General features: G+C 35.7%; 1 pseudogene; it reads left to right on the top strand.

Annotated features, from left to right (window-relative positions):
- The first annotated feature begins 37 nt into the window (after positions 1 to 37).
- On the top strand, positions 38 to 22,585 carry LOC138387305 (MOB-like protein phocein pseudogene; annotated as a pseudogene).
- The last annotated feature ends 1,871 nt before the right edge of the window (positions 22,586 to 24,456 follow it).

Here is a 24,456-nt window from a genome sequence, read left to right as displayed (position 1 = left end):
GATGCCACAGAAATAGAGCCACCCAGACACTGGCACTATGATCATGGTGGAGGGGACGGCAGTGCTGAGGCAGAACAGACCGGGCACCAAGGCACAGGATTTCTATAATTGGCCTCATAAATCCTTTGATGAAATGGACAGTACACTAGCTGTTCAGAAGTATATTCAACAAAACATAACAACAGATTGCTCCAATACCGACAAAATTCTAAAACCACCTGAAGGCCAAGATGAAGGTATATGGAAGTCTGAACATTTAAGGCAATTCTGCCTTGAGCTAAGTGGACTTGCTGTCAAACTTCAGAGTGAATGCCATCCAGGCACTTATACTCAAATGACAGCAACCTAACAATGGATTTTTCTTTGCGCAGCTCATAAAACTCCAAAAAAAAAAGTGTCCTGCTATAGACTATACTAGACACACGCTTGATGGTACTATATCTCTTTTAAATAGCAGTAAGTATTTTCCCATCAGGGTTAGCATAGAGGAATAATCTGTAGCAAAACTACAATCAGTATGCCACAGGATTTACAGAATATTTTCACATGCTTATTTTCATCACTGGCAAATATTTGATGAATATGAAAATCAAATATTTTTGTGTCACCTGTTTACTAAATTTGTGATGAAACATAATTTGATGTCCAAGGATAACCTTATTGTACCAATTTTAGAAGAAGAAGATCAGAATTCAGTTTCTGCGGAAAATAAGCATGAAGGAAATCATATAGAAAAATGTACTGATCACATAATTAACATTAATTATGTACTATATATATATATCATTTTAGACACATCAATCATGTATCCATATTATAGCTTCTTTGCTTAGTGTAGGTTTTTGTATGCTATGTGTGCCTTTTAAAATTGGAAATAAAACTTTTTAAGTTATTCATAAGCTGTGTATTCACAGTGTGGCACTCATGGTTTTTAAATAAGATTAGTATTATCGTTTATAATGCCTGTTAATAAAAGAATTTACAGTTTGTTAAAAAAAACAAATAAAATGAGTCATTACAGACTACTATGAACAATTACATGCCAAAGGATTGGATGATCTAGAAGAAATAAATTCCTAACATATATCCTACCAAAACTGAATCATGAAGAAATAGAAAATATGAACATACCTATAACTAGTAAGAATATTAAATCAGTAATCAAAAACCTCCCCACAGAGAAAAGCCCAGGTCCACATGGCTTTTCTGGTGAATTCTACCAAATATTTAAAGAAGAACTAACACTAATTGTTCTGAATTTTTTTCCAAGGAATTGAGGAGGCAAAACTTTCTAACTCATTTTATGCAGCACACATTACTCTGATACCAAAGCAAGACAAAAACACTGCAAGAATAGAATTATATGCCAATATCCCTGATGAATATAGATGCAAAAATCTTCAACAAAATACTATCAAACAAATTCAATAGCACATTGAAAATCTCATACACCATGACCAAAAATATTTATCCATGTAAGGATGGTCCAACATATGCAAATCAATCAATGTGATACACCACTTTAACAGAACAAAAGATAAAAATCATATGATCATCTCAATAGAACCAGAAAAAACAACAGTCAACACTATTTCATAATAAAAGCACCCAGCATTTTTTCATAGCTTTGTTCATCATTTATACGTCTTATTTTGAAGACTCTCTGTTCATGTGTCATTTGCCCACTTTTTAATGGGGTTATTTGGTTTTCTTCTTGCTGAGTTTTTTGAGTTCCTTATAGAGTTCCTTATAGATTGTGGATATTAGTCCTTTTTTGGATTCATAGTTTGTGAATATTTTATCCTATTCTATAGGTTGTCTATTTACTTTGTTGATCATTTCTTTTACTGTGCAGAGGCTTTTTAGTTTAATTAAGTCACATTGGTTTATTCTTTGTTAATTACTGAATTTGCTTTTGAGGTCTTAGTCATAAATTCTTTGCCCAGGGAATTGTCCAGAAGAGTTTTTCTCAGGTTTTTTTCTAGAATTTTTATACATTCAGGTCTTACATTTAAGTCTTTATTCCATATTGAGTTAATGTTTTATATGGTGAGAGATAGGGATTCAATTTCATTTATTTGTATATGGCTATTCAATTTTCCAAGTGGCATTTATTGAATAGGGTGCCCTTTCTTCAATTTATATTTTTCAAAAGAAGATGTACAAATGGCTGGCAACCATATAAAAAAAATGCTCATCATCACTAATCATCAATACAAACCACAATGAGATATCATCCTACTCCAGTCAGAATGGCCATTAATAAAAAGTCAAAAAACAATAGATGTTGGCATGGATGTGGTGAAAAGGGAATGCTTATGCACTGCTGGCAGAAATGAAAATTAGTATATCTTCTGTGGAAAACAGTATGGAAATTTCTGAAAGAACTAAAAATAAATCCACCACTCAATCCAGCAATACCTCTACTGGGTATCTACCCACTGAAAAAGAAGTCATTATATCAAAAAGATACCTGCACTTGTATGTTTATCACAGCACAATTCACAAAAACAAAGATATGGGGCCAACCTAAGGATCCACCAACCAAAGAGTAGATAATGTGGCATATATATACCATAGAATACTACTCAGCCATAAAAATAATGAAATAATGTTTTTTGCAACAACCTGGATGGAACTGGAAATCACTATTCTAAGGAAAGCAACTAATTCAGGAAAGGAAAACCAAATACTTCATGTTCTCACTTATAAATAAGATCCAACTAAGGGCACACATGGTCACACAGAGTGGAATAGTAAAATGAAGACTCCAAAGGTGGGGTGGAGAGGAGTGAGGGATGAAAAATATCTTTTGGGTTCAGTGTACACTGTTCTGGTGATAAGTACATTAAAAGCCTATATCTCACAACAACTGTACAATATATCTATGTAAAAAAAACTGCATTTGTATCCCCTAAATATCTTTCAATAATAAATGTTTTTTAAAATATGCTTTCTCAATTGGCAGATGATAATACACTGAAGGAATTACTTCCAAGATCAAATGTTTGTCATATTTAATATGCATGAAGGTGGAATTATTATTGGATAAATAATAACATGGGACTATAAAGAAGAGGTAGGAAAGACATAGGAACTTATTTATACATCTTACCTATTTCTAAAAATTTTTCATTGCTTTATCCTGTAGTTCCAGGACCTAAGTTATATTTATGAATTCCAGAGTAAGGATCAGTTATTAAACATGACACAATGACAATTTCTCTAAATATTACCAAAGGAATGATAGTATGATTTCTTTCTCTTTCATGTCTAATCTGAGATTAACAATTACTACCTCTTTCCTGCCCAGTGAAGAAGATAGTCCTACAAATTTTTACTTATCCAACCCTACTCCATATGATTGGAAATAGATAAAGGGAAATCCACTGGCCAGACTCCCCATATTGCTGACAAGCTATATAGGTCTTGCTGAATCTGATAATACTACCTACAGAAGGAAGTCTGGTTGAAACTGAAATACTAATACAAGGAAAGAATTGTTGAAGAACTGTAAACCTATATATAGATAGTAGAAAAAGGAAAAGTTTAATTTACCTTGGTATCTTATGAGTGGGTGAGAATAAAAGAATGATATTGTCTCTCAACAATATTAACAGATTCTCATAAAAGTGAACATATTTTCCTGTATAAACCTCTTCCTTTGTTTGAACCTGAAGGTTTATGATCAGTCCCAGCAGATTTAAGAAGTAAGCAATCTGAATCCATCTATGTGATGCATCTCTTTGATACTAATGACACATTATAGATGGACACTTGAAATAAATCTAATGTAGCTTTGTCTCTTGGCTCCCATATTATGAGATATATCTATTAAAGAAAACAGACCACTTTTGAGAGGTAACATGCTGGAACATTTGCCTCCCAAATATAATCACTACAGACTTTTGAACAAAAGATAGTAACATGCAGAATTTATTCTGGTGATGGGAGCAATAGGGACTGGTAGTTAGATACAGTTTTCAGAGATAATAAGGATATCTTGAGGGATATGTCAGCAGTACTATCTTCATGAGATCAATTCAGTAGAATGTGAATTAAGCCCTTCTGGAGAATCTGTGAGCCACCTATGCTTCTTTAATAAACTCCTTTTTTTCTTTAATTAGAGTTGTTTTTATCACTTGCAATTAAAAACCTTGAGTATTACCAAATTACATATTTAAAAGTCGGGAGAAAAAGTGAGATGGCAGAGGGGGCAAAATGACCAACTAGGGATATTAGTCACCAAATTACTCCAAATAGAAGACAGACTTTCAGGTAAGAAAGCATATCCCAGATGAAATACTGAGGGAAATGTGGCAGAACTACTCTTACCAGAGATACCACAAGAAGTAGTTGTGAAACAGAATAAAAAGGAGCAAAAAAAAAAAAAATTTTTTTTTTTGAGGCAGTGTCTCACTCTGTTGCCCAGGCTAGAGTGCTGTGGTGTCACCCTAGCTCACAGCAACCTCAATCTCCTGGGTTTAAGCAATCATTCTGCCTCATCCTCCCGAGTAGCTGGGACTACAGGCATGCACCACCATGCCTGGCTAATTTTTTTCTATATATATTTTTAGCTGTCCAGATAATTTCTTTCTATTTTTTAGTAGAGATGGGGTCTCGTTCTTGCTCAGGCTGGTCTCAAACTCCTGACCTGGAGCGATCCTCCTGCCACAGCCTCCCAGAGTGCTAGGATTACAGGCGTGAGCCACTACGCCCGGCCAGGAGCAAAATTTTGACAGAGACTAGCCCTCAGGGATTTGGAGCTCAACAGAAGGGGTAGGTAGGAGTGTTTACTTTTCCTACCCTCACATGTATGGACTACCAGCTCCCAATTTGTCAGAGAACCCTTCTACCCTGAAGACTCTAGGCACTACTGCCATCAGCAAACTGAGAGCTTCTTGCAAGCAGAACACCGGGCTGCAAGCCCACATAGAGTCACTTCCCCCCACCACAGACTGAGCTGAAACAGCAGGCCCCACATTGCCTGCACACATGCAGGGTGCCTCTATCCACCCAGGGCAGCCACAGCCCCTCAGTCACCCTGCCACTGGATCCCACATGAACATTTTCCAACACCTTCTTTGACTGTGACAAACACAAGGGAACAGAGAGACACAGGAAAGCAGCAGTATTCCTAAAGTTCTGACTTGTAGGGCAGGCTGTCCCAAGGAGACTGGGAGTGAGCAAAAGAGATGAAGAAACATTTTTCAAAAGAAGAGAAACAAATGTCCAACAAACATGAAGAAATGCTCAATATCACTAATCATCAGGGAAATGTAAATCAAAACCACAATGAGATACCACCTTACTCTTGTCAGAATGGCCATTACTAAAAAGCCAAAAAACAATAGATGTTAGTGCAGATGTGGTGAAAAGGGAACACTTATTCACTGTTGACTGGAATGTAAATTAGTACAACCTCTATGGAAAACAGTATGGAGATTTCTCAAAGAACTAAAAGTAGACCTACCTTTCAATTGAGCAATCCCACTACTAAGTATCTACCTAAATGAAAAGAAGTTGTTATATCAAAAAGACACTTGCACACATATGTTTATTGCAGCACAAGTCACAAATGAAAAGATATAGACTCAACCTAAGTGCCCATCAACTGATGAATGGATAAAGAAAATGTCGTTTTCTTTACTATACTTTACATATACTATGGAATACTACTCAGCCAGTAAAGAGAATGAAATAATGTCTTTTGCAGCAACGTGGATGTAAATGGAAGCCATTATCCTAAGTGAAGTATTTTGAAAATGGAAAAACAAATACCTCCATGTACCTACTTAAGTAAGTGGGAGGTATCATGAACAATAGGTATCATGAATTTTAGAGACTTGGAAGAGGGGAAGTTGGGGGAAGGGTGAGGGATCAAAAATGACCTAGTAGGTACTATTTAGGTGATAGGTACACCGAAAGCTCTGACTTCACCACAATACAATTCATCCATGTAACCAAAAACCACTTGTACCCCTTAAAACTGTTGAAATAAAAAACAAAATAAAAGGTGGGAGCTATTAGATAATAGGCCCTAAAATGTAGAATTGGATGAATACAGAACATAGGGGAGAATTAAGTAGGCAACATGTAACATTTGATTCAATTATTGCCTGTACCTTGAGACGCAGGCCTAAGATTCAAACAGTCCGAAGGGAGGCTATAAAAACTAGAGAAATTGGTAGGAAAAATACTGAATGCTAGGTTAGTTATTTCTTAAGAGTTTTCAGTAAGGTCAATATGGTACAAGAAAGAGACAATTTGAAGGTCACTATTACAATGGAATTAGAGAAAGAGAAAGAAGGAAATACAAGAGAGAAAAAATTTCTGCCTACAACCTACAAACTGAGTTGACTTTGAGGCACATTATTTAGGAGAATAGGCAATGGGAGCAGAGGATAAAGAAGAGAACACTTAGCAGGAGAAAAAGGTTAAAAAACTCTGTCTCTGCTAGACAAAGGAGCTGGGGTGGAAAACCAGGATCAGATTCAGCATGGAGCCTCCCCAGCTAAGGGAAGTGACTCAATATCATTGGAAATGACTATTGCATATGCATCAATGAAGGCAAGATCCGGTCCATTTACTACTTAACATCCCATGAAGAAAATCCAAAGTAATGATGAAATTTCTTAACTGTAAAATACTTCAGTTTTATTACTTGATTTGTGTAAGAATCAAACTTACTTGCTCTTTGCCTAGAGTTTGAAAAAGTCTAATGTAGGAAGAAAAGTGACTAACCATTGAAATTAAAGCTGAAAGAGGCGACACAGCAGTCTTTAGGAGCTCAGTGTAAGGAGCCAGACCCGATTTCAGGTCACGTATGAGCCTGGGAGAGTTACTGCTCTCCTCTCTCTAAGCTTGGGTTTCCTAATCCTTACGTTAGGGGCTATCTCTTGAAGTTTATATGAAAATTAAATAAAATGAGGCATATAAACTACAAAGCATATTGCCAGACACATAGCAAGCACTGGATAACTATTAATATAGGTTCTTATTACAAAACATTTATATGGAACATGAATCCTAAATTAAGGTTAATAGATATGGTAAAAAAAAAAAAAAAAAACCTGTCATTTAGAAGTTTTAAAGATATTTCCTTAATTAAAAGATTATATGACCATAGCTCTTTTTGTTATAACTAATAACAGAAAGGTCATAGTAAAGATAACTCTGATAATCAATTTAATATTGTCATTATATAAATAACAAATATATGGACTTTAAATGTATAAATAGTGACAAAAATAATCATAAGAAATACTCAAGGGAAAATGTCTTCCTAAAGGGACAAAAAAATTGGATTGAGAATCTCCTTCTCTCAAAACTTAATGAAGTTTATTACTCATTCCAAATAGGTAACACTCCACAAACATAAGGTATCTGCAGTTTAAAAAATGGGCAAACTTCATGACACAGACATTGCATATATAATTCAATCTACTCCTAACTCTGTTCTCACTTCACCAACCCTAAATTTATACTAAGGAAGAAAATAAAATCAAGGAAATTTTAAGAATTTTCATTATACAATCCTCATAATTCCTTCTCCATTGGAAAAAAGCAGATTAAAGATGAGATTTCACTCTGTGGGAAAGTTAAGAAAAGCCATCAAACATGGAAGTTCTCTCTATTACCACATGTTCTAAGTAGCACAAGACAAACAGTTAGAAATCCTCACTTTGGTATCTCCAGGTAAGGAGAAAAGCAGATGGAGAAGAAAAATGGCTATGATCACATAAGCAGCAATAAACTATAACTTAGAAGAACTGTGGGAAATAGAGAAAACAAACTTGCTGGGGGAACAAGAAGCTAATAGATAAATAAATTGTGATTTACTGGAATTCCATAAAACAATAAGAAGAAACTCCACCTACATCTAACAACATGGAGGAAGCTCAAACATATTAATAATATTGAACTAAAGAAGAAAATTCATTAGGAATACAGTCTAATTTCATGTTGTTCAGAAGTACAGAAATGGTTTTCATATACTTTTTTTTTTTTTACTTTAACATGTACAAATGTGCATTTACTTGTCTGTATTTTAATGTAGGGTCATAGATTTTTTTTTTCTAATATGGGTCTACAGATGAGTTCATGAGTTCCTCTTCATATTTTTATCATTGATAATTTCCAACAAGGAACAAAAATTTCAAAACAACTATGAAGTAAACTGAGTGTATATAGAGCACCAGTTAATCTGGCAGGTTGTTTAAGTAGAAATCAATTAAGAAAGTGGCATAGAGTAAAATGAGATTATCTATTCACAGCAAATACAGAGGAAAATGACAGAGAAAGAAAAACAATTAGAAAAAGATAATCACCTAGATGACAGGGACAATGATGATTCAATAAAAGATATTTATCCTTCCTGTAGTATTGAACTCACAGCAGAAAAAGTATTTAAACACATAATTTAAAAAATTTTAAATAAAGAAAAATGTGAATATGTTAATACAAAGGAAAAATTAATAAATAACAGTGATTTTTTTCAACAAAAAAATTACTTTTTTAAGTGGTATTGAATTTCCAGGACAAGAAATTGTTCTTGTGACATTAAAATAGGAAACAAAGTTAATCACTTAAAAGAGTAAAAAATTAAGCTGGCCTCAGAATACTCTAAATAATGTACAATTCTAAAAAATAATATGGCAACAATGTTCACAAATTTCTCAGGTAAATAAAATATGAACCAAGAAATTTAGACCCAGCTAAATTGTCCTAGGATATAGACATTCCCAAACATGGAAGAATTCAAGAAATTAGCACTGAGTGCATATGAATATAGAACTGAAACTAAACAAGTGATTGATTCACAAGTGATGGAATTATATTTCAAAAATATATGCATGACATAAAATTTGACAATACATTAATGTCTCTCATAATCTTTTTTACTTAATTATAAAGAGATCTTTTAGAAACTAATAATCCTTGTGATGAAAAACAAGCTTAGCTATTCCTTCAGTTTGCATATTTTTTCCTTCTGCTAAATTCAACTAAAATTAAAATGTATTTCATTATTAAATAGCTTTCATTATATTATCTCATTTTTATAAAAATATTATTTTGGCCGGGCGCGGTGGCTCACGCCTGTAATTCTAGCACTCTGGGAGGCCGAGGCGGGTGGATCACTCGAGGTCAGGAGTTCGAGACCAGCCTGAGCAAGAGTGAGACCCCCGTCTCTACTAAAAATAGAAAGAAATTATATGGACAACTAAAATATATATATACAAAAAATTAGCCAGGCATGGTGGCGCATGCCTGTAGTCCCAGCTACTCGGGAGGCTGAGGCAGTAGGATCGCTTAAGCCCAGGAGTTTGAGGTTGCTGTGAGCTAGACTGACACCACGGCACTCACTCTAGCCCGGGCAACAGAGTAAGACTCTGTCTCAAAAAAAAAAAAAAAAAAAAAAAAAAAAAAAATATTATTTGTATCTAACCTCCTTTTATTCCAGTGCACAGAAAGAAATCTAAAATTATAATTACCTACTATTAATTCAATGGCTATTTCTGGGTGCTGAAACTTGGTGGGTTTTTTCCTATACAGTTTGAACTCTTTGTAATGCATTTCAATGCCTTTGTAACATATTTTATCAAGACAGTAACATCATTATTCTAAAAGAAATAAAAGTTAGAATACATAGAAAATCATAGGTGCAATGAAGATAAAATTTGTCTAGCCACCTTGACCTTTGCTCTAACAAAAACCTTCATTTTCCGTACTACTTAGCTGATCAAAATCCTACATCTGAGTGCATAGCAAACACACACCATTAATTTTTAAAATAATATTAAATTAATTAAAAAAGCAGAATGTCATGCTAGCAGCCCACTCGGCAAAAGAATCTTAGGGAAAAAATTTCCTCATTAATCCCCTGTCAAGGAAAACTATTAATTGCCTCTAGAAGAAAAATTGCTGGAGGAAGAAAGGAAATGATTTGAAAGGACTCAAGGCTGTGCTCTCTCACAAATCACATAAATGATTATTATTCTGTATGTTACAGACTGAATGACTATAATATGCTCTGTTAAGGATGCTATTGTATTTTCCTGATGGGTACAGGATTTTTCAGTGTACCCAACATTGTAAGGCTCACTGGAGGCCTTCTAGTTCCAGAGCATTATGTAAATGCAATATATTAACAACTGATTTTGTATTTGGAATGTCAAAAAAAAAATGAAATTTGGTCTAAAAAAATTAAATGGTCCCTTTTATAGGTAAAAAATAAAATAAAATCAGTTTAAATTAGAAAAAAAAAAAACTTCAAAATGTCAATCCTGTCAAAACAAAATTTGAAGTAGTTTCAAGTTTGAGAAAAAAAAGAATGCTTTTTTAGGGAGAGCAATTATTTCTTGCCTTCTCCAAATGAAGAAGCCTTTCTTTTTAATGAGCTTTTTATTTCTGGTGTTGAGCTCAATTTAGATTTAAATTGTTATATTTGTAAATATGATTGAACAATGGTAAATCCTTGATATGAGTTACCTAAGAAAATTGGATAACCTCCAATCAAAAAAAAATCCTTCCAAGGAAGAACAGCTATACAGATATGATGTCTTTGCAAGTACTTGTAAATCTAGTTAACGTTCAATCTCTGCTGCTTATAATCTTATAATTCTAACTATGATTTTAAATCCAGTCACATTTCCAAGTTCATAATAACACAAATACTGCTTTTAAGACCCACATAAAGTTATTTTAATGCATGGAAAACAAGGACTTTAAATCATATGATCTAATAATTTTTTCCTTTAGTTTTTAATCCTTCTCTCGTTTTTAAAATGAAATATGCAATACTTTATGACTCTATCATCTCTCTTTTCAAACGGGACCATCTCTTCTCTTTTCTATTTCTATCAGCATATGAACTTGTTATTCCTACTGAAAGGGCAGAATAAAATGGGAAAAGTAAATCATTACTGTTTCTTAGTATACCAACGAACAACACCATTGAAATCCACCACTTAGTACCCACAAAAAATTTATGGTGATTAACCTGAATAAATTGGTATTGTAATTACTATACCTTATTATTTTTTGTTTGTTATCTATTTGGATAATAAGTTCAAAAACTGCTTTGAGTTAGTTGTCATCAAAGAATTAGTTATTTGTATTCTCGAACATTTAGATTGTTTCCAGTTTTAATAATGTAAGCAATGATCATTTCCTTAAATTCCTAAGATATAAAGTGTTCATTATCATAATATGCTCATTTTGAGGACTTATGATATATATAACCAAACTGTATTATCCCAAGAAATAATACAGAACTCTGACTTCCTTGAGTTCTAGATAACATTGGATAGTGTATAATTCTTCATCTTTAATATTATATTCAATTTATTATATTTAATAGTTCTTTAAAAATATTAAAGAATATATTTTGGTTTTTGTCAAAATAGATTTGACATTCTGGCCTTCCATAAATAATGCTTTTGCCACTGCATTCTCTATTTTTTCTTTATATGGAATTACTGTGCAGGGTTTTTTTGTATTTTTAATTATGCTATTTTATATTAAATTACACATTCAAATATCTTAAAACAAAATTATTTGTATGTATAAAGGTAAATGTTTCTATTGTGTTTCTATTGTATTTAACTGAATTTGCATATTTCAAAATAAAAGAGGAAAAACAGGTTCTAGGTATGAGAAAAATATAACATCAGTTTGTTATACCGAGTATGCATTAAAAACATATCTTTAATAAACTGCATACACTTCAACTATCAAATATTTATTGCACACTTATAAAGTGTAAGATACTGCCCAAGAAACTGGACATACAGCAATAACAAAAACAAGTACTATGTCTTCCTGAACACAAGTAGAAGAAAGAGAAAGACATTACTCACTCAAAGAGATGAAAGGTAAAAGTGTACTTTTGACAAGTGCTACAAGGTCATACACAATCCTATGAGGATTTATAATATTGGTATTTAACCTAGCAATTTTTTCCTTTTATTTGATAAGAAACTACATATTTTAACTCATTTTTTACCTGAAGCTAAAACCTAGCTACATTTTTAAACATGTTTGTTTCCCATAGCAACCATTTTTGAAATGATGTGGTCCATGTTTATTACATTCTAGAAATTTAACCTACATGCACCTGGAGCCATGGGGAATTTGGAAAGAGAAAACAAATTATCCTCCCCAAAGTTTGACCCAAAGCAATTACATGTAAGGTGAGTACAGCCAAAAGAGAAAAATTTCTCTTGAAATGGTAATGCAATGAACTTTCTAGAGCAAAAACAATAGAATTCATATTCAGATGGTACCGACTTACCATGGTCTGCTTTATGATTTTTTTTCCACTTTACAATGGTGTAAAAGTGATATACATTCAGTACAAAGAACTGTACTTGAATTTTGATCTTTTCCCAGGCTAGCCATATGCAGTATAATAATCTCTCATGATTCTGTGCATCAGCAGCAAGCCACACACAGCTCCCAGTCAGCCATGCAACCATGAGGGTAAATAACCGATACTGTTCAGTGCACTGTGTTGCCAGATGATTTTGCCCAGCTGTAGGCTAATGTAAGTGTTCTGAGCATGTTTAAAGTAGACTGGGCTAAACTATAATATTCAATAGGTAAGGTATATTAAATGCATTCTTGACTTCCGATATTTTCAACTTACAATGGGTTTATCAGGACATAATCCCATCATAAATTGTGGAGCATCTGTATTTAAAAGAGAAGGCTTATTCAAATGTGAAAAAATAGACAAAATAAGTGAAAATACTATGCAATAAACTCTACTCTATTTATCGAGTATTTATCAATTCACTGGTGTAAATTTTAAAAGATGATGAAAGGCAAAGTATCTTTAATTGGCAGATCTTAAAACTTTGTATCTCTTTGAGATTTGACTGTTAACTAGAGTTAAATGTAAAGCAATTTCTAAGATATGGTACTTGAAATATTTAAGTTACTTTAAAAGCAGACTAATAAATAAAATCATAAATATGTCCTTTTTTCTCCAGTGCTATTCTTAAACTTGCTAAAATGAATTAGATCTCCTTATCAATCATTAGAATTTTTTACCTTTTCCTGCTTATACTAGAGTAAAAAAAGAAAAGCTAAGTTGCTATAATGAGACCCAGAATTGAGTAGATGAAGTAGTTCCTTGTTTCTCTTTCAAATTCCATTCCAGGGTTGGCAAGCAGTTGCCACACTTTCTTTAGTCATTCACCACCCAAATTACTTTGATCATGTTCATCTGCTAGTCCCTGAGGTGTGGTTTATAATTATCCAATCTGTCAAAGCTAGGCTTGAAGAATATACGAAGGCAAGTGTGATTGTGTACCTCCAGCACTGTAAGACACACTCAAATATTAAAAACATAAGTTACTTCTGCTCTCATTTCATTGGAAAGAACTTAGTCACATAAACACATTGCAGAAAGGAGGAGGCTAGGAAACATAGTTAGTCCTTGGCTTGTGGGCACATGCCTAACTTTAACTTTATTTCTTATCAAAAAAGGGGGAAACATATTTCAATGCACATTTAGCAGTTTTCCCCATAAAGCTGTCTTGCATTGAATTTATGCTTAAAATATATCACCATATTTGTTCCTTTTAAAAACACACAATTTTCTACTCACCATCTTATGTCACCTAAAATGTTCATTCATTCTATAAATACTTATTGAGGAACTACTGTATATTGGTACAGTAGTAGGTGTGTAGGATATAAAGAATTATATGTTAGAGTTTGCCATGCTCATCCAGAAGTTTGCCATTATGTTGAAATTGACATGTGCCAATTGCTGTGGCAGGTGATTTAAACAAGTTTGGCATTAAAGGAGTTAATATATCACTCTGGCATACTAAGTATTTAAGTTAGAGGCACTTGAAAAAACAGCAGGTGCAAAAAGATCACTTTGACATTCATGCTGTTTCTTAAAAGCAGGAGATAAAATTCCCACGTGAAAGACGCCCTCCCTATACTAGAAAGATGAAACATCCTTATCCTCAAGGACAAGAAGTTAAAACAGAATTCTGTACAAACTTTGTGAAAAATAACTCATTTTTTAAGACGTAAGACTCCCCACACAATTTAATTGCTTCTTCACAACTCACTACTCCTTGTCCATTTCAGTACATAATAACTGACTCTACCTACTTCTTTGGGTCTTGACTTCCTTATGAGGGCTCCCAGAACACATAAAATTTGTATTATGCTTTTCTCCTGTTAATCTATGGTATGTCATTTTAATTCCTGAACCCAGCCAAGACCCTAGGAGAATGCAGGTGGAATTTTTCCAGTCCTACAGTTTCTGGCAACCCAGATGGGACCTTAAAAGGCTGGGACACCAGGCTTGTTTTGGAGCCTGCAGATGGGATCCTGAGAGGCCTGACAAAATCACCAGAAGGTAGGAGAGTTCTTACTAAAATCAACTCTCCTGGATCTCTTCTGCAGTGCCCAGTGGAAAAAAATTTCCTTATCTCTTCTTTTCCAAATTTAGATTCGCAGCAGAAAAACATCTGTAAGAATTGGCTCTTTGAATTGTGACTTTTGTAAATTTGGTTCTGGGTACCCATAGATTATTGATCCATAGTCTCCAAAAAATGGTCTTTGTTTTCCTTGTCTCTGACTTTTGTGTGATCTGTCATAAAGAGGAAAAACATAATTAAGATTCTCCTTTCTTGTTTTATGTCTTGAGAGCTTGGCTTTGTTACCAGTGACAATATTCTCTCTGCTCTCTGTCATCTTGGGGGGATGCAAGTTGTCAGGCTTGTGTCAGGTGGCTAGCCAGCAGGCTAGCAGTTGGAAACACAAAGTGTCTCTTTGGCCAATGGTGCCAAATCTCAGGAATATTTCTCATAATTGTCTCAACCTTCATTGCCTTATTAACAATGAAGGACTTTGCATTCTTAGGCGTTCTTTGGGAGAAACTTTGGATGTTGAGGGAGACTGCATCTTTTGCACCCTATTTGGGGGATGAACTTCTGGAATCCATGGTTAAGCTACAAAAGGCTTATTGGTTTTCAGCCATAAAAAGGGTTATTGGATTTGAATCACAAAGTAAGTATACCTTTGGAGATTTGGACTTTCATGTCTAAAAGTATTTTTTAGAGAGCTCTTGTCCTAAAATAACTGTCTTATTGATACTTATGGAAAGATTTGGTTTAAAGGAAGAACATAAGCATGTACATAAATTATGCATTCTTTCAGAAAAATACGAAATAACCTAAAAGTTTTTCAAGTTCATGCAACCTGGGACAATTTTCGGTAAATATAAAAGCTAGTTTAAATTTGTTGGTTTAATTAAAACAACCATATCTTCAAAGCTGTCAATTAAACATGCTGTAGATATATAACTTCTACCTGGATTTACTAATCATAAAGCTTACATATATTTAAGATTGTAAAATTATAAATTCAATCTGAGAATGAATGTACAATGAAAAATGAAATTTTCTCATGTATTTCAAACACAACAAAAAAAGTTAAAAAGAGCCATATGTTTTGACTTTTAGATTCTTTCCTGCTGTGATCTTTTAAATAGTTTCCTATTTATCCACAAGCAAACATAAGATAATGACTAGCTTCATTTAGTGTTTCATAGTTTTCAGGAACAATTCAAACATTATTGTTAAAACCAAGTAAATTAATAAATGTAAACATAGTGGGATAAAAGTTTGTAAATAAAATTTTCAACAGTAATTCTGTTTTAAAAAAATGTATCTACTTAATAATCCAAAATCTTTTTGGTAACTTAAAACTTTGAAGTTATACTTTAAGTTAAATTAAATGGTGTGTATTTGTTGAATATCTAAATCATTTCCAAATAAGATATAATGCTGAAAATTTTCCAATTTTTTTTTTTTTTTTGAAATGGGGGTCTCACTATGTTGCCCAGGTTGATCTCAAATTCTTGGGCTTAGGTGATGTTATGCTCCCACTTCAGCCTCCCAAGTAGCTAGAATTACAGGCACTAGCCACCATACTTGGCTTTTTCTCTCTCCTTTCTGACATGGAATTACTAAAAACTAAAACTGCCCCCTTTTTTTTTTTTTTAAGCTCTACAAAATAATGCTAAAAACTTGATACAGGCTTTAGGAAAAAATATCACCAAAACAGGAAAATCTTTGCACTTGTTGCCGTAAGGAACACTGAGACATCACTGGAGACATCCAAACTAAAGACTGCTTCAAGCTCAACATCTAGAAATCTTCTCAACTGACTGCCCTCTGGATTCAAAAACTGGGTGGGTTTATAATTTACTCCCATGGTTACAACCATTAATCTTCGTGAGTTTTGTTTGTTTCCATAGAAATGCCTCCTGTTCTCACATCATATAGAGGCCTAACTTAGATGGGAGTCCACCTACAATACCACCTTTTAAAATGAGACTCAACTGCTTAACTGGACTAAACTATTCTCATTACTAAGAGACTGAGTCAATAAGATTTTGGACAGTATACTTAGATTTGCTCTTTTCTGTTTGTTCCAATTTATATTCTTTTCTCCCTTTGCAGATATCTTGCCAATCAGCTACCAAGCCAATTCTCTCTACAGCCACCAAGTCAGCTTTTAATATGTGAAACTTCTAGGGAAGGTTCAGACAGGGGAATAAAGGAGTTAAAAATATATCACTCTGGGCCGGGCGCGGTGGCTCACGCCTGTAATCCTAGCACTCTGGGAGGCCGAGGTGGGCGGATCATTTGAGCTCAGGAGTTCGAGACCAGCCTGAGCAAGAGCGAGACCCCACCTCTACCAAAAATAGAAAGAAATTATATGGACAGCTAAAAATATATATAGAAAAAATTAGCCGGGCATGGTGGCGCATGCCTGTAGTCCCAGCTACTCGGGAGGCTGAGACAGGAGGATCGCTTGAGCTCAGGAGTTTGAGGTTGCTGTGAGCTAGGCTGACGCCACGGCACTCACTCTAGCCTGGGCAACAGAGTGAGACTCTGTCTCAAAAAAAAAAAAAAATATATATATATCACTCTGCCATATTAACTATTTAAGTTAAAGGCACTTAAAAAACAAGTAGCTCCAAAAGACCACTTTGACCTTTGTACTGTTTCTTAAAAGCAGATGAAATTCCCATGTGAAAAATGCCCTCGCTGTACTAAAAAGATGCAGCATCTGTGCTGTTTCTTAAAAGAAGAGGACATTCCCGCGTGAAATATGTCTTCCCATACTAGAAAGATGCAACATCGTTATCCTCAAGGACAAGCAGTCGCAGCCAAGATAATTCTGAATATACCTTATGAAAAATAACTCCTATTTTTTTGAGCCTCCCACTTTATTTATTTTTAGAAGTCAATGGAAGCTTTATTCTAGGAGAACAAAAGAAAAGGTAATATACTTCAAAATACTATAGAACTATAAAAATTAACTGACAAATAATGTGAGAAAAATGTTTTACAGAGCAATTCAGTGAATTGTTTTAGATAATACAAAAATTAATTTAAATATAGAATAGTATTGTGTTTTACTATAATACAAGATTCCAATTAACAGATGCTGTCAGTAAGAATTGCCCAACTAAATAAACAAAAATGGTAAGTTCTCAGGACCCACGCTATTTTTCTTTATTTTTATCTAGAATATTTTACGTATTTCTCATGCTATAAAAACATAAAAAGTGATATCTCCATCGCCACATAAATTTGCAGCAGATATATTTTCTAAGCTTGAACTACAATCCCAGCAATGTTTTTCAGACTTTGATGCTCCTCACAATAACTTAATTGTTTTTCCATAACTTACTACTGTTTGTCCACTCAATAAATAAACTGACTCTACTTCTTTGGGTCTTCATTTCCTTATGAAGGTTTCTATGCCATATAAAACTTATATTAATATTATACTGTTCTTCTGTTAATCTATGTTATGTCAATTTAATTCTCAGACCCAGCTGAAAGTTTAAGAGAATGAAGGTGGAATTTTCATGCCCCTACCATTTAATACTAGCAAAAACTCTCATTAATAAGTCTGTGCCCTCTTCATAAAAATTAGAAAAATCTGAGATTGTAGAAGTTATACAAATCTAAATGCCAGAACCCAGATCTATCTTTTCCAAAGCTAGTGTTACTGTTACCAAAAATTCAGCACTTGTCCCTGAGGCCACATCAGAAGAATGAGGACAAATGGTTTGAGGAGAAGGAAAGAGGAGTTTATTAATTTGTTGGCAAATGAGGAGGTTGGCAGACTCCTGTCTGAAAGTACCAACATCCTGCCTCTGAGCAGAAGTATAGAGTTTTTAAAGGTTCTGATTAATCCCATAATCCCATTTTTGGCTAAACCAATCTCATGGCCTCCACCTAGATTCAGCCCATCTTCAGCTAAGACAATCTCATGACCTTCACCTGGGCAATTCCCCCATGCCATCTTCTGTGACACAAAGAACAAAGGACATTCTCCCACCACTCACCACCACCAGCCTGAGGCATGGATGTATGTTTTAATTCTCAAAAATGATAAGGGTGTTTTGAAGAGACATAGAACATTTTTACCCCTTTTCAGGCCATTCTCTCTGTTACATTACTTGCTATATATAATGGAGCTGCACTTACACCAAAAAAAATCAAATTCTCAGATCAACCATACACAAACAAGAAATCTTTCACAGTATCAAATTTTGTTAAATTTAAAGAATATAAGCAGTAAAGAGTCTTGTACAGGGCATATTATATCAGATAGTTGCAGAGTTTATATGACAATTTGCAGGAAGCTATCCACATAAATCCATAGGTTTGTTTACTATAAACAATTAGACAATTAAGTACATCCTGGTAAAGATTCTACAGATAAGAACTTCCTACTAGTAAATACCATGAGCATATTTGCCAGGAGGTCTGTCATTAGCTTGTTATAAGGAGATTAGATCTGGTCACCTGCCTTCATTCTTTCTAAGAGTGACGCATCCCCCAACCCAACAAGAGAATGGATTACAAACCTGTTGTGTTAATCATTTAATTCCCTTCAGGGGTTCTAGTTTCTTCTTTCCAAATTTCCTCTCTCTCCAATTTTGTTCACTGTTAAATGAACTTGGAAACAGAGCTATGAACTTCTACACAAATATAAATGTTTCCACAAACTGTTTTACTAAAAAATTATGAGCTTGTATAAGTGACTGACACAGCTGTATTATAACCTAATGATTCTACCCCCACCAATTTTTTAAAAAAAAATATTTCTCAGTTTAAGGACATGGTTAGAAAAAGGACAGAAAGCCATTTCATGATATTCTTCTCAGAACAGAGCCAGAAGCTTCAAAACAAAACTCAGGATCTCCCAAAATGTCACTGTAGCAATGAAATGAACCAAAGATATTCACAGCTAGTATTTTTAGTGACCCCGAAAGAGGTGAAGAAAGGATTGGTATGGGAATGCAAATGAAAAAAGAGAAATGTATAAAAAATTATAAATCACTTTCTTTTACACTCACTCTTTTACATTCACTCAGACGGGGTCTCCAAGTTCATATAAATCACTTTTCTTTGTTTGCCATTGTCAGGTCCAGCCTTTTCGTAGACTGTTGTCCTGGTTCTTTGGCTCCTTGCTTGGAAGAATCACAAGTAGGAACAGGCCAGTGTGATGGAGTGATCACAGGAAGCAATTCCACACAAACAGCTTTATTGCAGAAAAGAAGGAAGCTATACAGAGCAAGAATATGTTCCAGAGAAAGGAACAGGTTGGTTTCCACTAGTAGAGAAAGACATTAAGGACTCCCAGGTGGTTCCCTTTTATTGGCCTGGTTCAGGGTCGGGGAGATGTTACCAGATGATTGATATGATTGTCAGCTGTTCTGCACTTTCCTACAGTTCCTCCCCGATTGGTCCCCAGATTCTCTGCCCCTAGGAGCCACCTCTTGGCCTACATCTGCCACCTACAGATTTGGTCGCTTCCTAAAATTCCCTAGTGAGAGACATAAAGCCTGAAAATCTTTGGGGATTAGCAATAAAAGTCCATCTTCTGTAGCTGCTTCATGCCGAACAGGAACAATGTATTCCCCAGGCTCCAAGGTCCCTCTAGAAGAGCTACAGGTGAAGGTGTAATTGGTGAGGTTGAGTGGTTCTAGAGGTATCAATAGAACCCATGGGCTCTTATCCTGGGATTAAGATGGAATCCTTGGGCCAACATAAACTTCATATAGAACGCTTGCAGTCCAGAAAACACAAACTTAACCAGGAGGTTAAAAAGACAGGGTCCTATAAGAAGAAGGATTATCGTAATTAAAGGACCTACAGAATAAAGTAACCATAAGAGAGAAGGAAGATGTTGCTTTATCTAATCCCAAACTGCCACTGAGGTTAGGGATGTATTTTTATTTAGAAGTTACTCTGTGCTGGTCTCAGAAGCATATCCAGTATTTGTTGATCCCTATCTGGGCCACTTCCTGAGGCAATTCAAAGAAGATATTCTCATTCCACAGGTTAGGGGCAGGAAAAGGGCAGTAAGATAATAAAAAGTCTCAGAATCATATTTACAATAGTCTAGGGAAAACACAAGCAAGGAATCATTCCCACACAACACAATATCTCTAATATACAAAGGATTCCAGCCACAGCTAATATAAACAAAAATAAGAAGTATATATTGGGATTCTTCAATGTTGATAATGTGATTGATTGGCATGAACTATAATTCTCTGGTAAACAGTAGCCTCATATGAAATTGTTGTAATCTGGAAGATACAAATCTTACCAAGAGATTGGATATGCAAGACCCAATAGAGAAATTGGAACTTTAGCGATAAGCAGGAATTGTTAAGTAACCAATATCCCTTTCCAGCTACTCAATACAGGAGTAGTACACTACCTGTGCATCCACAAACACCCACAACCACACAAGTAGGGGACAACGGTGGTCTGCCAAAGGTTTTTACAACCAAACAAATATCAGAAAAAGTATTTGCTTATGGGCCATATCCAAGGTTACCCGGTGTTTTCTAATATGTGATCTAGATGGCATGAGCGGGAACCTGTGGTCAAACTCGGGCCCTTCAGGACTGGTCATCCATGAGTGCTAGGGCCTGTGCTCCCCCTCGACCCCTGGAGGTCAAAGGGCAATCCCATGCCCTATAGCCTAGTGGCCTACAGTCGGGACAAGGTACCCTGGGTGTCACAACTTTTGTGGTCATGGAGGTGGGGTTCTCTTTGTCCCTGTTGGTAATTTCACCCTGGATCCCCCTGAGGGACTGATTTCCAGGTGGGAGCTGTTAATTTAGGGAGTGAAGTTGGTCCCCATAGACCTAACCAGCTACCCAAATCCTATTTCTCTCATCTAGTGAGCAGCAATGTGAGAGCAAGACCCACATATCCTTCCAGGTTAAGTCAAGAACAACTACCAGATGTTCAAATTCTTCTATAAAACTTTTCAGGTCAGCTAAGCTTCCCAGACTTTCCTCCTTTTTTCCACACAAGATTCACAATATCTCTCAAGTATATAAAAGACTGAACACAGGGAATTTCTGACCATTTCCCTTCTCTTTTACAAAAGAAATCTAATTGTATTTGGGTTAAGGCTCCATTCTCAGGCCAGGATTCTCGTCTGGCAGTTGGTGCTGGGGCCAGGCCGTGTTGCCGAAAAACACGGGTTTCTTTTTGCGAAGACTTTTGAAAAACAAGATCCCCCTAATGGATGAGGCGTCCCCAGTTGGAGAATTTGAGGCTGGGCTTGCTTAGACGGCGCCCAACAGCCTCTATTCCCCGTCTGGACGCGTCAGCCCTTGGGCGTCCCTCTCTGGAACAGTTGTATTCCACCGGGCGGGACACTGCATTCCGTCCCCCATGGTCGGAGCCTTTCTGGCACCGATAATCCCTTTGCCCCGGAGACCAGGCAACAGATATGGGGGGTGGGGGGTAGCGGAGGGAATGGAGGCAGCACTCTGGGGCCGTGCTCGCTCCCATCTACTCTCATTCCCCTTCTCCTTTGCCTCTTCATGATCCCTGGCCCGCACTGCTTCCCATTCCCCCCGAGCCTTGCCCGGTTTCCACAAAGCGAGAGCTGCCCACTGGCTCAACTGAAGGGGTTCCCGGGATCCCTCCCTCTGCCGCCCAACATAAAGTTTTAGAGCTGCTCTTTTAGCTCCGGTGAATGGGGAGTGTCAAAAACCACAGGGCTTTGGCTGTGGCAATAACAGATGGCAGAAGAGGGCGCCAGAAACCAAGCAAGTAGAGAGGTCAGATCTCAGGACCTTTTCTTGCTGAAAATGGTAAAACACAAAGGGCAGGGATCCCCCAGTCTTCCCCACAGCCAGACGCCTTCCAGTGTGTCCATAGTCCATACTCGAGAAAAAAGGAAAGGAAAAAGTTGATGCTTAAGAACCACAGTAGCCAAATAAACTCCGTCATCCTACCTTACAGGAATTCCGCCTGCAGAGCTCCAAAGAAACTTTTCAGACGTCCTGGGATTCAACACCAAAAATGTCAGGTCTGGCCTCTCGGCAGACTGTATTTCTGGTTCTTTGGCTCCTTACTTGGAAGAATCACAAGCAGGAGCAGGCTGGTGTGATGGAGTGATCGCAGACAGGAAGCAATTCCACACAAACAGCTTTATTGCAGAAAAGAAGGAAGCTATACAAAGCAAGAAAACGTTCGAGAGAGAGGAATGAGTCAGTTTCCATGAGTGGGTAAAGACGTTAAGGATGCCCAGGTGGTTGCCTTTTATTGGCCTGGTCTCGGGGCACGGCTTACAGAGGTGTGGGATGTTATCAGATGATTGCAATGATTGTCAGGTGTTCTGCGTTTTTTCTGCCGTCCCTTCCCCTGATTGGTCCCTGGCTTCTCCGCCCCTAGGAGCCAGTCTCCTACACCTGCCACCTATAGATCTGATCCCTTCCTAACAACCATCATGGAGAGGTTAAGAACCTACAGAAAGAATTAAGAAGCTCTGAACTGAGACTGCATGAAGTCTACAGCTTCATTTCACCCAGCCTTGAGAGTCAGTGCTGCTATATTCCAGAAAATTAATTTTCCACTTAATGATTTCCTTTGGTTTTCCCATAATGGAACATTTAAAAGTCTGCGGATTCAAGAATTTAAAGAGCTGTAGGCAATGTTCAGTCACCTATTTCTAACACTGCCCAAGATACCCTGAAATTAAGGGCACAGGAGTGGAGGTGACTTGAAGCTGTGAGGATGAAGGAACCTTTGAAGAAGAATATATGCAGAGAAGATCAATGGGCTGAAATAAATCTTGATTAATGCTTTCATTTAAGGGATGAGAAGAATAAGAAAGTCTAATATATATTTACCTTTTTTAATGTGTGTGTGTGTTCAAAAGGTAACCACAGAGCTGAGATAGTGGATCAAAGGAAGGTAAACATGAGCAAAGGAAGGTCAATAGTGTCATGTTTCAGAAAAGACAAGGCAGATATGGACTGAAGGGGAAAGTTAAAAGTGACAATTTGTTTATTGGTGATAACAGAGAGACTTCATTAGAGTAGAGAGACATCAAGTTTCCAGAAGATAAGGAGTGAAGGGATGGTCAGCATTTATGACAAAGAATGTGAATCTATCTTTTGAAGAATATTGTGGTGAAAGGGGAGAAATCATTTTTTTATTTATCCTACTAATATTTTTATTACCTTTGACATCTACCAAAAGCTATATCTAACTTACAAATCCTATTTTCCCCTTTTTAACTATTTATTGAAAAACTAATTCTTCTAAAATATTTATGGAATTAAAGAATGGAATTAAATAACTTTTCAACAAGCTAGAACTGGTCCCTTGACTCCCATTCTATTCAATCACATTGGCCTATTTTTTAGTTTAATTGGATAATTTACTTGTTGAGAGTACAGAAAGATTTTACAGATCCTTTATCTTAACCATGCTATACTCAAGCTTTCACTAAAAGAATTCGAGATCCTATTTCCTCTGAGAATTATTTCTTTTAATTGCAAAGGAGAAGAATATAGTTATTTTAGCTGATAATTTAAAACTCAAATTAACTGCACCTAATTTTTATTTTAATCATATTCAGAAAACATTTATCTTATTTTATGTGACAAAAAAAATCTGGTTGAGGAAAGTGACATAGTTTGAAGTGTCCTGGATTTACACATGGGAACTATGAAGATAAAAGCAATGAACTGAGGAGATAAATTTGGAGCCAGTGGAGAAAAGAATTGGAAAGCTACGAATTGTGGGAGGAAATTGTCATTGTCCAAATCAGAGAGGAGCACAGTCTTACTTAACATTATAACACTGGGAAAAAGAAATAATGAGGTAATGCTGATAATCATGAAGGAAAAGCAGCAGCGGGTTCAGCAATACATTAGATACAAAGACAAAAGAACAAACATAGAATTATAGGATGCACATTAAGGTATTTTGACCTATGCAAAGAACCAACTATATGACTAATCATAGCACCTCAGTATATGGTGCTTTAATTAAAATGTTATTTGAAATCAATAACAACTGATACCACAGAAATACAAAGATGATCTGAGACTACTATGAACACCTCTGTGCA

The sequence above is a fragment of the Eulemur rufifrons genome, chromosome 1 (assembly GCF_041146395.1).
Source record: "Eulemur rufifrons isolate Redbay chromosome 1, OSU_ERuf_1, whole genome shotgun sequence".
Lineage (NCBI taxonomy): Eukaryota > Metazoa > Chordata > Mammalia > Primates > Lemuridae > Eulemur > Eulemur rufifrons.
The sequence above is the reverse complement of the archived record's forward strand: the minus strand, read 5'-3'. Positions and strand labels throughout refer to the sequence as shown.